The 15,943-nt window shown below is 35.6% G+C and overlaps 1 protein-coding gene across 9 annotated transcripts in view; it reads right to left on the bottom strand.

Annotated features, from left to right (window-relative positions):
* Nucleotides 1–15,943, bottom strand: part of NCOA1 (nuclear receptor coactivator 1) — a 259,910-nt gene that overhangs the window by 112,234 nt on the left and 131,733 nt on the right. For all 9 annotated transcript variants that reach the window (XM_082852160.1, XM_082852158.1, XM_082852164.1 and 6 more), the window contains one exon: nucleotides 2,593–2,749. The gene's annotated coding sequence lies outside the window, so the exon portion shown is untranslated. The remainder of the gene's footprint in view (nucleotides 1–2,592; nucleotides 2,750–15,943) is intronic.

Below are 15,943 nucleotides of genomic sequence, written 5' to 3'. Positions count from 1 at the left end.
ATAGTGGTGATGGAGGGGGAGGGGCAGGAGAAGTAGTAGTAAATACATACAGAGAGAGAGAAAGCAAATGTAACAAAATGTTTACAACTGGTGAAACTGGGCAATGGGCACATAGGTGTGCAATCTACAAATCTTGCAGCTATTTGGTATGTTTAAAGTTGGTTTGAATAAATGTTAAGGAGAAATATAAAAGATAAAAACTTTCATTGTGACATGAAGAAAACATGACTTTCTCACAGTCACTCACTGAACAATGAGTTAAAGAAAAAGACACGCAGCCCAGAGTTCAATCACTAGATTATTCTATTTTCTCTCCCTTTCTCTTTCATAAAGTCGAGGTATGAACATTTCTGTCTGAAAACTCTTAAAGAGAGGACTCTCCTACATGACGAAAATTTCTCTTAATTATAATATATCCTACTCTGCAAAACTTTTTTCTTAATAATCAGAATGCTTATTAACTTCTCTCTTCTTATTGAGAATCAACAGTCTGATTTCAAACAACAGAAAATTTCAGTTAATAAATACAATGTATCACCAGTTAATAAAAGCCATAAATCTGGAACATGTTCGTTCCGGAAACCAATGAGGTTTTAAAGAGAGAGGTAGTAGGATCAAATGAGTATCTTCTCAAATCATGCTGCACCACCAGTCCTTGCTTTAAAGTTCTCTGCCAATTCATAGTCTTGCCTCCGTCTCCCAAATTCATCATTTATTCCAAACACAGGCATTGGTTGTCAGCCAACCAAATTTAATTGCCTTTAACTTCTATGATTGCTAAACCCCACCCTCCAAATTGACAGCGATCACTCCAGGGTGACAACTGTCTCCTCCTTTAAAAGTGGGTGGGTGGGCTTCCCTGGTAGCTCAGTGGTTAAGAATCCGCCTGCCAATGCAGGGCACAGGGGTTCGAGCCCTGGTCCGGGAAGATCCCACATGCCGTGGAGCAACTAAGCCCGTGTGCCACAACTACTAAGCCTGCACTCTAGAGCCTGCAAGCCACAGCTACTGGGCCCACGTGCCACAGCTACTGAAGCCTGCATATATATTCTAAAGCCCGTGCTCTGCAACGAAGAGTAGCCCCCACTTGCTGCAAGTAGAGAAAGTCTGGGCGCAGCAACGAAGACCCAACACAGCTAAAAATAAATAAATATATAAATTTATTTTTTTTTAAAAGTGGGTGGGTGTGCAATGAGTCAGAGATGAGGGGGGTTTACTGGGATACTGATATTGTTCTACTTCTTAACCTGGATGGCATTTACACAAATACATTCAGTACATGATAACTCAAGAGTTATACCCTTAGGGCTTCCCTGGTGGCACAGTGGTTAAGAATCTGCCTGCTAATACAGGGGACACGGGTTCGAGCCCTGGTCCGGGAAGATCCCACATGCTGTGGAGCAACTAAGCCCATGTGCCACAACTACTGAGCCTGCACTCTAGAGCATGCAAGCCACAACTATTGAGCCCTTGTGCCACAACTACTGAAGCCCACACACCTAGAGCCAGCGCTCCACAACAAGAGAAGCCACCGCAATGAGAAGCACGTGCACCATAACAAAGAGTAGTCCCCGCTCCCTGCAACTAGAGAAAGCCTGCACGCAGCAACGAAGACCCAACGCAGCCAAAAATAAAATTAATTAGAAGAGTTATACCCTTAAAATTTATGATTTTTATTTATATATGTTATAATTCAATTAAAACTTCCTGCTGGAAGTCTTCCCCTTACTTGGTTTACCAGTTTCTGATTACTCTTCAACTTTCTAGTCTCGGCTTGGTACATGTTTATTTTTCTCACTATAGGTTGCTATGACCATTGTCATATTCATGGATACACTAGTTCTATTCCTTCAGTTAGCTCACAAACTCTTAGAAAACAACAATGTAAAACTGCTCAAATGTACAGAATGGACGCTAGATGTAAATAGATTTAATGACTGGATTATAATAGAAATGGAGATATGGGGATATATGTATATGTACAGTTGAATCACTTTGTTATAAAGCAGAAACTAACACACCATTGTAAAGCAATTATACTGCAATAAAGATATTAAAAAAAAAATGTATAGACCAAATCTGGGGATGGTTCAGTATAGTTTTTCCCCTGCCATTTAAAAAAATTTTTATATTGGAATATAGTTGATTTACAATGTTGTGTTAGTTTTAGGTGTACAGCAATCAGTTATACATATACATATATACATTCTTTTTTTTTTTTTTTAGATTCTTTTCCCATATAGGCCATTACAGAGTATCGAGTAGAGTTCCCTGTGCAATACAGCGGGTTCTTATTAGTTATCTATTTTATATATAGTAGTGTGTGCTGCCATTTTTAATTCAGTAAGGACTTGAGGGTTTCATAGTAAGATACTGATCTGAACCAGTATTAATTTCAATGTGCATTACAGTGGTTTACAAAGTATCATCTATAACTTTTCTAACATTTTCATTTAGGAACGTCAGCACATATTTTAGAATAACCTTGAAGCTTCTCATATTTCCATAAAAACTAAGAGTCAACAAGTAATCATTTTCACACCATACTTTTGCAGAAACAAAGCTCTTTAAAAACAGAGCTACAATTCCTACCTGGGAGACTTCTTTGTTCATAGTGAGTCCTCAGAACATATATGGTCAAATCTGGTGCTCCAGAGGGTAGCTTCCAATGGAATGGGGGAAAGGTATTTTCCAGAGATGGCTCGAGTCTCTTCACTCTTACCTCTTCTAAGGCCAATTATGCAAACAACTAAAACAAAGGAGAAGAAAAAAATAAAAGCAGAAGGGAGGTTAGACTGTCATTTTATTCTCTAAGAAATAATAAAGGTCAGAAATGCTCGGTTAAAAAAAAGAAAATACAACTTTTCAGGCCACATGGAAAAACACTTCCAAAAGACAATGGATGAAGATCTGATTTTACAACTGAAGTCCTTCTGGTACCTGAATATATATTCTTATTTAAGACTGCTGCTTGAGTAATACATAATTGCATTCTGCCCTTAATCTCCTGACAGGTCCATTTATATGTCTTTTAAATTTTTTTCTGGCTGCATTTGTATGTTTATCTTTCTTTTTACCTATAAATTCTGATTTTTAATGTTTTCAGTTTGCATTTAATTCCTTCTTTCATTTCTGTAATACTTCTATGTATTAAAGTTACTATGATACTTAACTTTCAAAATTTTTATTGAAAAAGTTTACAAAAATTTTATATTCCTAATACCTAAAAATAAAATTCATTGAGCTCTGGTTCCAGTAAAGATGAACTATCTTGCATTGGACTAACTTGCCCACAGATAACGATGATTAACTCTGGACAAAATAAAAATTACTCAAAGACACTGAAAAGTGACTAAAAGCAGGCAGAAACATAGGGAATTTGATCACTGAAAGAAAGGAATCATACTGAATAAGATCTATACTTATAAGGCTTTCCCTTAAGTGAACTCTTCCCAGTATACCCCTTAAGTACTACTGGGAGGCTAGACCTAAGGGAGAAAACCACTGTCTCACTGGCTTGAGGCATTAGAGAATGTAGTTCAGAGCTGACAGAATGCTAGATAATAGGAGGAGAAAATCATGGTAGGAAGGGCAGTACAGTAAGGGGGTGGGGGACCTTAATTCTGTATGCAGATTTTCCTCAAATCCTTGGTTGATCCAAATATCCCTATATAACCATACCACAAATGAGATTCCCTTTTGCTGTTTATAATCATACACTCCTCACTCCCTTTTTCTTAACTCCTAGCAACTACTTATCTGCCCTCTATTTTTATAATTTTGTCACTTTGAGAATATTACAAAGATTGAATCAAATAGTATGGAAACATTTTGTACTGGCTTTTTTCACTCAGTATAATGCCCTTGAGATCCATCCAACATGTTGCATATACAAATAGTTTGTTGCTTTTTATTGCTCCATGGTTTGAAGGTACCACAGTTTCTTTTTCACCATTCCCTGTTGAAGTACGTTTGGGTTGTTTTCAATTTGGGGTTATTATGAATAAAGCTGCTATAAATATTTGTGTACAGGTTTCTGTGTGAATATAAGTTTTCATGTCTCTAGGATAAACACCCAGAAATGGGGACTTCCCTGGTGGTCCAGTGGTAAAGAACCCCCCTTCTTATTCAGGGAACACGGATTTGATCCTTAGTCAGGGAACTAAGATCCCACATGCTGCGGGGCAACTACAAGTTGCACCGCAACTACTGAGCCTGCGCGCTCTGGAGCCCAAGTGCCACAACTAGAAAGCCTGTGTGCCACAACTAAGACCCGATGCAACCAAATAAATAAGTAAATAAACAAACAGACACCCATAAATGCAACTGGATTGTACAGTAAGTGTATATTTACCAGCCAGTAATTTAGTTGTCTACTAGAACAAAAATCAATACTCTTCAGAAAAAGATAATCCACACAATATTATCTACAATACCCAGTATACAATAAAAAATTACTAAACATGCAAAGAAGCTAGAAATTGTAACTCAAGATCAGGAAAAAAAAGGGGGGGTCAATAGAAACCATAAGATGATTAGTTGAAATTAACTGATAATGATGTTAAAGCGGTTATTATGAGTATGATCAGGATGTTATAATAATAAGTGAACAGATGAGAAATACTTGTAGCAAATGGAAACTATAAAATAGAAGTAAATGAAAATTCAAGAACTAGTTCAACATGGAAATTTTAAAATTCACTGGACAGGCTTAATAAAAGATTTGAGATGGCACAAAAACAAGTCGGTGAACTTGAAGTCAAAACAATACCCAATATGAAGACTGGACAACTGAAAAAAATTAAAATCAAAAGTTGACTTTTTGAAAAGATAAAAAAATTATTAATACTTGAGCAAGAATGATCAAGAAAATTGAAAGACAACACAAAGTACCAATGTCAGAAATGGACAGCTATCACTTCATGTCCTACAAATATAATGTTCTAAACCACATAATGCAAATCAATTCAGTAACTGCGATGAAGTGAAAAATTCCTTGAAAAATATAAATTATTAAAACCATAAAAATGAACAGAATGTTATCTACTAAAGAAATTAATTTGTAATTAAAACAAAACAATACTTCAGGCCTAGATGGCTTCACTGGTGGGTTCTATGAAACATTTAAAGAAGTGATAATAACAATTGTGCACACTTTCCAGAAAATAAAAGGCAGATACACCCCAATTGTTTTACTAGGCCAGCAAAACCCTAATACCAAACTTGCCAAAGATATTACTAGAAAAGAAAATCAGTTTCATGAATGTAGACACAAAATAGCAAATTAAATCCAGCAATAGATAAGGATGATACGCCATTAACAGAATAAAAAGCATATAAATATCTCAATAGGTACAGAAAAACATCTGACAAAATTCAGCACCCATTCATGATAAAATTCTCAGCAAGCTAAAAATTAAAGGTAACTCCTTCAATCTGATAAGGAGGATCCATGAAAAACCTACAGCTAGTATTCTGTACAACGGTGAAATATTGGGAGTTCTCCTAATATTGGGAACAAGGCAAGAATGTTCACTCTAACCACTTCTCTTCATTATTGTAATAGATGTACTGGAGGTCCTAATCAGTGCAATAAGTCAAGAAAAACAAATAGAAGGAAGCTTAGAAAGGAAGAACTAAAATTGTCTTTATTCAATTAAAAAATGTCGGTACATAAATCTAAGGAATCTGAAAAATGATTACTAGAATAAGTGATTTGACAAAGCTGTAAGACACAAGGTGAGTATACAAAAATCAATTGTGTTTCTATATAACCACAGTAAACAACTGGAAGTGCAAAACAATTTATAATAGCATCAAAAAACATAAAATACTTAGGAATTAATTTAACAAAATATAGGTAAGACCTATACACTTAAAATTATAAAACATTTCTGAAATTAAAAAAGACTAAAAAAAAAGAGTGACTGAATATTTTCATGGGTTCACTGAGACTCAATAGCATTAAGATGTAAATTCTCCCCCAAATTAATTCATATAATACTCAAAAATAAAATTAGTGGTTTACTTTTTACATATCTAGTGCATTTTACAATCAATGAATATAAATTTTTTATTTTATTTTATAATATATTTATAATGTGGGTTTTCTGATGCTTGTTTTAGGCTTTTCCTTTTTAAATAAAGACTACGTTTTCTCTACATCATGATTCCCCCCAATGCTGAATTCCGCATTAAAGTGGCATGTCTATCTAATGTTAGAAAATTGGATGATCCTATGACCTGGATCCAAAAGTGCTTACCTATTATAGTCCCTCTAAATTAAACAGAGTGCTTTTTGTATTTTCAAGATTTTCTTTCCCTTTTTCCTTGATTTAAACCCACAATTCAAAAACTCAAAAAAACTTGGACTAGTTCTTCATAATGACATAGTTTAAACTATTAAAGAAAGGAATTTATAGTTAGGTTAGCCCAACTTACATTATATTTAGTTGGGTTGTTCTCACTGTATAATACCTAGTTTATTTGCATTTGTAATCAACTTAAGTCCCTAAGACATTTCTTGGGTGATAAGATTCCTCCTAATTAATACTTTGTGTTCTTTCATCTGTGAAGCACTGTATCTTTGAATTTGTTCCTAGGTAAATTTGCTTAAGAATTGGTAAGTAGTAACTGACTATGGCAAAGATGGCATTGTTCACTTAGTCAACCACAAACCCAGGTTCTGTCATTTTCTGACTTTCAAGGAAGAGCACTACTCAGAAATCATTTGTGTAGTTAAGGCTACAGGTATAATCTTTGTGAAATAATGCCACTCTCTTCTATAAAACCTAAGAGTTTTTACAGGTACTTTTTCAAAGTCAGGCAGTAACTGAAGCCAGATGGATCCTGCTAATGATTTAGGGGGTCCTGATGATTCAAGGCCAAACGGGAATACAGGAATGATGCTGAGGGGGAGGCTGAAAATAGTCACTCAGGGACTGCATGAAGACAGAAAAGCACAAGATAAATCCGTAGTCCAAAAAGATATGTAGACAATGAGAAGTGAAAAATATGGGGCTTCCCTGGTGGTGCAGTGGTTGAGAGTCTGCCTGCCAATGCAGGGGACATGGGTTCGTGCCCCGGTCCAGGAAGATCCCACATGCCGCAGAGCGGCTGGGCCCGTGAGCCATGCCCGTGAGCCATGGCCGCTGAGCCTGCACGTCCGGAACCTCTGCTCCACAGCGGGAGAGGCCACAACAGTGAGAGGCCCGCGTACCGCAAAAAAAAATAATAATAAAAATTAAAAAAAAATATGGAAATCAAGAGACAGGTGATACACAGAGAACCAAAGAAGACAGGAGGAATACGAAGAAATAGGGAGAAAAAGAGAGCAGTGCTGATGATCTGATGTTTGGCATTATGAGATCAGTAAGCTCACTATTCTTAAAATATATCTCCTAGTATTTATTATGTATTATCTGTGCTATCCAGAGCTCAGTATTTTAAGTCTTTTCTCACACCCCCTCACCTCCAGGAACCCAAAGCAGGAGACCTGATATGGATGGTACAAACTCCTAGGAGATCCTCATGCCTGGAGGCTTCCCATTACTTGTTCCAATTCTCTCCTCATGGGTAAGGCCTTTCTGTCTTCATTATCTGCTTCCAGTTCTGGCACAAGTGCTGGCTAATGCAGCACCTCAATTCCTTTAATTTAATTTATTAAATTATTCAGTTTATTAACCTCTTATATTCAATCTGATTTAAGAATCAGACGAGGAAGCAAGGCGAAAGAAGAGTACCTATAGCACTTAACACATAGAAAGAGTAAAAAAGGAAATCTATCAAACATTCCTCCTTTGTTATTTTGGAGTTAGGCAGAGGTACAGGGTCAGAATTTTAAAATATATAGAGAAACAGAACAAAGGAGTATCTATGGATCTACTACCAATAAGTAGTAACAGTAAACATTTTTGATATATTTATTTTCTTTTTAAAGAAATGAAGTATTACCAATAAATCAAAAGGCCCCACACTCACACAAAGCCCACTCTTTTCACTCTGCCACCTTTTGATAGAGATAACCATCATCATGAATTTAGTATATATCCTCTGGTCAATTTTTTTATATCCATCCATAAACAATGTACAGTGATGTTTTATGCTTTAAAATATACATGTTTAAACTGTACATATTCTGCATTTTGCTGATTTCATGCATTATATTGTTTTGGAGCTCTATCCCTGCTGAGGTGTGTGTGTGTTTCATTCATATGTACATGTGAATATACCACATCTCAGCCCAGTCATTCATGTATTTAAGTTGTCTAAGTTTTCATTACTATAAATAATGCCTCAATGAGTGTTCTTGTACATGGCTTCTCTTTCATATTTTCATATGCACATGTGCAAGAATTTCTAATGGTAATATCCAGAAGTGGAATTTCTGAGTTGTAGTATTTGCATATCTTCTGCTCTACTCACCATTTGTCAAATTGATTGCCCAAATGATTGTTTCACATTCCCACTAGCAGTGTGTAAGAGAACCATTTGCACCCATATTCTTTCCAACACTTGATATTGTCAGATTTTATTTTTTAACCAGTCTAACAGATGAAAATGGGATCTCATTTCAATCTGCATTTCCCTGAATATTATAGAGACTGAGCATCACAGCTGGCTATTTGGATATCCTATTATTTCAACTGGTGTTAGTCTCTTTTCATCCATTATACTGGGTACTCAACAGGTACTTTGTCTCAGTTCTGGGAAATTTTCTTGGATTATACTATTTATTCTTTTCTTTCCCTTCATTTATTCTGTTCTCTCTTTGGAACTCCTAATAATAGGAAGTTGACCCTCTTGGACCCTTCTTTTTATTTTCTTTTATAATCTGTTTATCATTTCTTTGCCTCTTTGCTTTACTTTCTAAAAAATTTTCCTCATTACCCAAACCTCCACTGAGTTTTTTTTTCTGCTATATATTCTTAATTTATAAGAATTCTTCATTCTCCAAATGTTCTTTCTAAAATACCCTATTTCTGCTTTACAGATGTAGCATCCCAACTTTCTGCAGCTGTTTTATACACACACATATGATATGTATGTATGTGTATATATGGTATATGCATATATGTACATCTATATACAGCTGGATGTGTACATATATGTATGTGTGCATATACATAAAATTTTCTCGGCTGCATAGTCTATTTTCTCCAAGTTGTTTGTATTTTCTATTTGTTTATTTTCATTCCTGCTAGTCATAGTAGATGCTTTCCTTAGATGCCTGATGGTATTTATTTAGTTGTTTGGATATAAAAAGTTTACTGAAAGCTCTAATCATGTACATGGGGCTACTGACTGTGACGTTCACTATACGGCAATCTGGCCAGGCCCTCTGTTAGGGCACAAATACTGATATGAGAAACCTGGTTCCCATTATCTACCACTTATTTACTTATTAGTTCAATACCTGTATACATATAAAGTAGTTTCAGAATTGTTAACCTGTACCCCTGTAAGAAACAATTTTACCAACTAGAGTACAGTTCCTTTTTGACTTTAGGTTTTTCTTCTTGGGATGGTCAGATTCTTCACAGAAGATTCTTCCTGTTTCCTGCCTGGAGGATAAAGGACTCAGTTTGGGAAGCCAGTAATGGAGATGAGAGCAAGAGTTATCAGCATTCAAAATGCCAATGCTCATCTAATCCCCCTCCCCCTTCAGTGCGCCTGGTGTTCACTAGTCCTCTGTTTTAAGCTAGAGAATAAACTTCAAGTCTCCCATCTGTCAAGATGGGAGCAGTGCAGTAGTACAGTGGCAAAGAATAGACGAGACCCAGGCATCTGTTTCTTAGCTTTTAAATAATCCTCCTTATTTTAATCCCCTTCCCTTCTTCGCCTCCACTTCCAGAAGTACACAATACTACCACTGCCTGGGCCCTTTGAAGAGTCACCAGTACAAATTCAATTGGTCCTTAGCTTTCTCCACTTAAAACATAGTTTTCTTAGGTTTAATAAGATTGTTCACTATTCTAGCTGTTTTCCAGCCTCGAAAATTTTGCTGTATTTTCTCCCATTTCCCTACATCTCTTGATTTATGACTAAAAACAACAACAACAACCCTTGTTGACCTTATTTTGGTTGTTGTTTAACTAAACTATGGTTTGGGGTGGGAACAATATTAAATGTGTGCTCAACCTATTAATTTCTTTGGAATCAAATACTATGATACTATTTTTAATATTTTATTTATTTTTAATCTTCCTGTTATTTTGTAATCTTTTTAAGGTTTTGTTTCAAGTATGTTATTAACGCCTTAATCTTTTTGAGAATTTTAAAATCCACCATCCTGACATCCTCAAGAACCAATTAGCAATTGAAATTACTCAATAATATCAAGAATTATCTGTCAGAAACAGAATTAATGATAGGCAGCAAGTCCTATGCAACAGTTAATCAGGAAAGTTCAGAAAAAGAGTCAGCTTTAGACCAATGGAACACTTCTCCATACACCTATTGGTAGCTGATATCACGGACTGTGACTTTGGGAAAGCAGGAAAAAACAATCCATCTTCCATTATCTCATAAGGTAACAGTTGCTGAGTGTCAAAAGAAGCTGTGGTCTAATGCTCTCTTTTCTGTAAGGAAATAAAAGAAACTCTCAAACCTCTAAGGGCAGTAGATTTTCTCTCCCACATACATTAACTGTAAAGTGTGATGAAAGGAACTTGTTACTAATAACAGTTAAAATTACAACGTTTATAGATTAATTACTTTAATAAAATTAGCGCAGATTGAAGGTTATCTTTATTATAAAGTTACTTTAACTTTCCTTCTTTATGATATACTTTTTGATGAGGAGAGAAAGGGATAACGTTAGCCAAAATGCCCAGTGTGCTGGGATTAATAGCTTAGTTTAGCTCTGCTGTCATCCTATAGTAGATTGTCATAAATAAACCATTAACATTAGTGGCAATTATAAATTATTTTGGTTAAATGGACTTAAGATTCTATAGTAACATCTGTTTTCTTATGAATTCTACCCCAAATAAACTTTAAGAAAGAAAAAGGCACTTAAAAAATTGTATGAAGAAGTAAGTCTTTTTTCCTTGGGAGACTGAAAGATTTTTGAAAGAATGAAGAAAAAAATGATGCTACTTACTTTCCTATTAGTGATGACACAAGAGTCAGACTCTCCAAATCAAAGACAAAAATGATCTAAATAAAATTTGAAATCAAGCCATCCCTACTAGTGTTAAAAAAAATTAAAAATATGTATTTATTTGACTTCTCTATAGTATGTAGTTGCTTTTTCTTATTAACACTATCTATGAAGAGGTCTAGAAGAAAATGAAGACTTTAAAGACAGAATTTTTTTTTAATAGAATGACAATATTTACTTAATTTTCCTTGTTAATCTTTAATTTTTAGAAGGCTGACTTCATTGTTCTTATGATTACAAAATGCTTTTATGAAAACCTTGCAATCTCTCTCCAGAAAAATACTTATTTCTGCACACAATTTTGGGGGTGTCTTAAAAATCTGGGTAAATTCATGGGTGTTGTTTGAAGATAAAATTGTATTATGTTGGAAAGATATGAAAAATGTTGCTCTACGGTAAGAGCAAGAGTTCCAAAGGGACACTAGCTGGGAAACAGATCTTGGTAAGTGGCAAGAATTCTACTGTGAAGCAGCACTAAAGAGAACCATGACGCCAAGGAAATTCTTCATGCACATATGCAACAAGAGATATGAAGAAAACTGCTCATGTTAGCAATGTGTCTAAGAGCAAAAAACAGGAACAACCTAGATGCCCATCATTAATAGCATGGATTAGTAAACTCTAGTATATTGATACAGTAAAACCTCACACTTGTGAAATAAATGAACTGAGCTTTAGCTATCCTCATCTGCCTAAAGCCAACCACATTCCCTTCTTACAACCCAGGTAGTAATGCATTATAGTTTAAAGTATGGACTGCGGAGCCCAACTCCATTACCAACTTTCTGACCTTAACCTCTCCATGCATCAGTTTCCTCAACTACAAAATGCAGGATAATACTTGTACCTACTCAAGAGTTGTTAGGAGACTAAACGTTTAATATATTTAAGTTATTTAGGACAGTGTGGCACATGGTAAACACTGTGAAGTGTTTGATTAATAAATAGACCATAGCCAACCAAGTTTAATATCTGTTCAACTCAGCAGCTCCCTTTCTAATAAATGATGGCAGCCATCATATTTTCCCTTAGTTTTTGCCAGACTAAGGTATCATGCATTTCTTTAATTATTCGTTTCAGTAATACATATTCAGGGAATTGTATGTACCTTCATATGGCTTTTGTTTTTAACTCTCATTCTGCTTCTACGGAGATATTAATACTTACATTATAAGTTTTAAAGATTAAAAAAATCATTTTTTTAAAGTACAGTAAGAAGTCAATTCCTGAATACTTTGTTGTATCTTAATTTCTATTTCTTGCTCCTCTTTAAAAAAAAAAAAGGCAGATTATAACCTTAAAACCAAAACTGTGTGTTTAACTGCCTGCATATCAACTACTGAATCTAAAATATTAATGACTCGTACATCTACTTTTACATTTACATTAAAGAGATAAACACTGAAAAGCCTAGACTAGTGGATTTTAATACTAATAATTCTGGATATAGTATAAACACATCTATTTTGGAGACAAGCTATTCTCAAAAGAATGCTCCTATTATTTTTAATGCTCTACTCTAAGCTCCATTCCTGCAAGCACCTGCCTATTTATTAAGGAGTTACAAACTAAACTCCATTTTCCTTTTCCTTGACTCTTCCCTATCCCCAACACCAAAAAAAAAAAAGGCACCTCACACCCACCCAACTGCTGCTACCAGAAACTCAGATGTCACCCTTGAAATCTTTTCCACTCTCACAACCTATAATATGTTAATCACCAAGCCCCATCTAGTCTATTTCAAAAATAAATCATCAATCCACAGACATACAAATCCGATACCCTATTCCTGCTTACACTCCTTCCATGAAGTTTTATCTCACATATAACAAAATCCAAAACTCATGACATAGCCACCTCTCCTCATAGCACACTGCACTTTAGCCACACTGATCCATCCTCAGTTCCTCTCTATTCCCCAATCTTTTTTCCCTACTCCGAGGCCTTCACTACAGTATATTCTCTGCTGTGGATAATCCCTCCTACCTTCTTCACCTGCTCAGTTCCTATTCATTGTTCAAGCTTTAGCTAAAATTCTACTTCTCTTAGCCCATAATCAAAATCAGCCCCCCATGACACTTTCATAGCACTTTCTACTTTTTCTTCTTAGCATTTTTCACTGTTTTTATTTACATATTCGTCTGTGTGATTGTGTTTACCACCAGTCTCCCTCACTATACTGTAAGACCCCAGGTGTATATTTTTTAACTGGCACACAGTAAGTATACACAGTAGGTATACAAATATTAACCTTTTAAAAGGTTAATTTGTGGAATTAATGAACTTGTTCTAATTCAAGAACTGTAGTGCAGTTAAAAACTTAAAGAGAATGAGGATCATTAAACTGGTCAAAGGACATTACAAGTCTTTCTAAACAAATCCAAGAGGAGTATCAGAGGCATGGGGAGAGGTATACTAGATTATTAATATAAGGGATTAGGCAAAGGTTTGGAGGTGAGAACACAGGGAGGAAAGAATGCTGAAAGTAGTAAAACTACTAGATTAGTCTCTACTGATCGGGGAACGCCTATTTCTGTGGCTTCATTCTGCAATATAATTTACCTCTCTGTTTTTGCCACAAGGCAAGAGAAAACACCAGCGTGCTGGAGAGAGTCCACACTCAAAGAGCTAAAAATGAAACTTAACACCTTAACTACAAGAGTTTAGTTCTTTCCTAAAGAGCAACTCTACTAAATTGGAAGGCAATTGTCGACGACTATCAAAACTAAGCTACTGTAGTGTTTTTTGGTGTTTTTTTTTTGGTGCACCGTGCGGCTTGCAGGATCTTAGATCCCCGTCCAGGGATCAAACCCAGCCCCTGGCAGTGAAAGCCCAGAATCCTAACCACTGGACCGCCAGGGAATTTCCAAAACTAAGCTATTTTAAATGTCTAAAACATTATAGCAAGGTGCTCAGATCAGATTTTAATTCCCAATACGTGATTTATGTGTGTTAGAAAATAGCATTTTACTAAGGCCTAAAACAAAGCAAAGGTTTGATCATTTTTAGTAACAGTTAAAATTGGTACATATGTTACCAGATGAATGTTTGCATTACACAGTGTTCTATGTGCACTATCTACCCCTCCACACTGTCAATTGACAAAGATGGTTTTACTACCTCTTTGTACCTCTCAAGGGTAGCCAAGGATAGATACTCACTGAAGTTAATTGATAAAACTATTTCTATCTAGATTATTTCTCTTTCTTTTTTATGATCTTTCTAAATTACATATTATCTTTTAAAATAGAGACGTGACCAGGATATGTGCTTAGAGGTTTTAATAAATTCCATTTTTTGGAATACAAAGTTATAATCATGTAATGAGGTATGCAAATCTATGGTTACATTTAATTAGAACCTTCCATTAGTAACATGACATGTCTTGGGGTGGGGGAGTGGATAATAACCAAAGGCCTAGCTTTATGACTTAAAAAAACTGGTAATAAACATTCGCAAGGTATTCTTAAAACCAAATAGTAAAACATTTCTTTTTATTTCTTTTACTCAGCACACATCATTTCTTTTGTAACAGACAAGAGTCATTCCATCCTCAAATATTTAAGAGCCCAACACGTGGTAAGCACTGTACCAGCTGCTGGGGTACAGCACTGAACAAGAGCGATGAAGTTCCTACTCTTCAAAGCTCACATTCAAATGGGAGGAAAAGATCAGTAAATAAAACTGGATAACTTGAGGGAGAGAGCTACTTTAGGGGAGCTACTTTAGATTGAGTGAGTAAGGAGAGTTTATATGTGAGGGTAACATCGAGCTGAGGCCACAAATAAGAAAAACTTAATCGCAAAATTATTTCAGAAATGAATGATTTCGTAGTACGTGTATAATAAAAACGGAGCAGAAAGAACCTCTTATCCTCTTTCACTAATCTTGAGCTTCTCATTATTACCTATATGATGTCTATATTTGTATATCCAGGTAACACCCCAAATTAATGGGCCAAAAAGAAACTGCTCATCACTATCCCTCAAAGTCACTACTAAGTACACTGCTATCATTAGCAACCATACTAGTATTTTGCCAGTTACTTAGTTTCTTAGGACTGTTTAACCCACCTCTCCTTCTTGCATTTCCTATATTCAATCCATTAATAACATCATTATACTCCATACTGTTAGCAATCCAAGTCTGAGGCAATTTAGCAGCATATCTAACCTCTACTCCTGGTCTGCCTACACAGCGCATCCTGCTAAACAATTCCCCACAGCTCCATGTTCACAATGTCACACCCCTAGTGACCACTCAACAGGGCTTTTCCACAGTTTCCATAAAGAATTTGCACTCTTGTTACCTAGCATTCAAGGTCTCCTATTATCTGTCATAGCCTCTAATGACAGAGCTTGAAGATAAAAGAGGCAAAAAAATGACTGAATTAAATGGAGGAAAACAAACACACATTAGAGTTGGAGAGTTTAACACCCCCCTCTCATCAACTGATAGAAGCAGACCCCTCTGAAAAAGAAAATCAATAAAGACTTAGAAAATTTGAACAGTACTATCAACCACCTGGACCTAAATGACATTTTTACAACACTATGCCCCAAAACTGCAGAATACATATTCTTTTCAAGTGCACGTTTAAGCCATGAAGTCTATGGTATTCTGTTATGGCAGCCCAAGCAGAGCCCCAAGAGTCCACAGACCATATTTTGTGAATTTTTGCTCTGGACGTATACTTCTTATCTCTTTCTTTGCTCTTAAGGAAGGCGGCAAAGATCCTTTCAAAGAAAAAGATCCAGAGCCTAGAAAAGGAAAATAAGA

Source organism: Leucopleurus acutus (genome assembly GCF_964270905.1).
Source record: "Leucopleurus acutus genome assembly, chromosome: 12".
In the NCBI taxonomy this organism is placed as follows: domain Eukaryota; kingdom Metazoa; phylum Chordata; class Mammalia; order Artiodactyla; family Delphinidae; genus Leucopleurus; species Leucopleurus acutus.
This window is presented reverse-complemented; position numbering and strand designations above follow the sequence as displayed.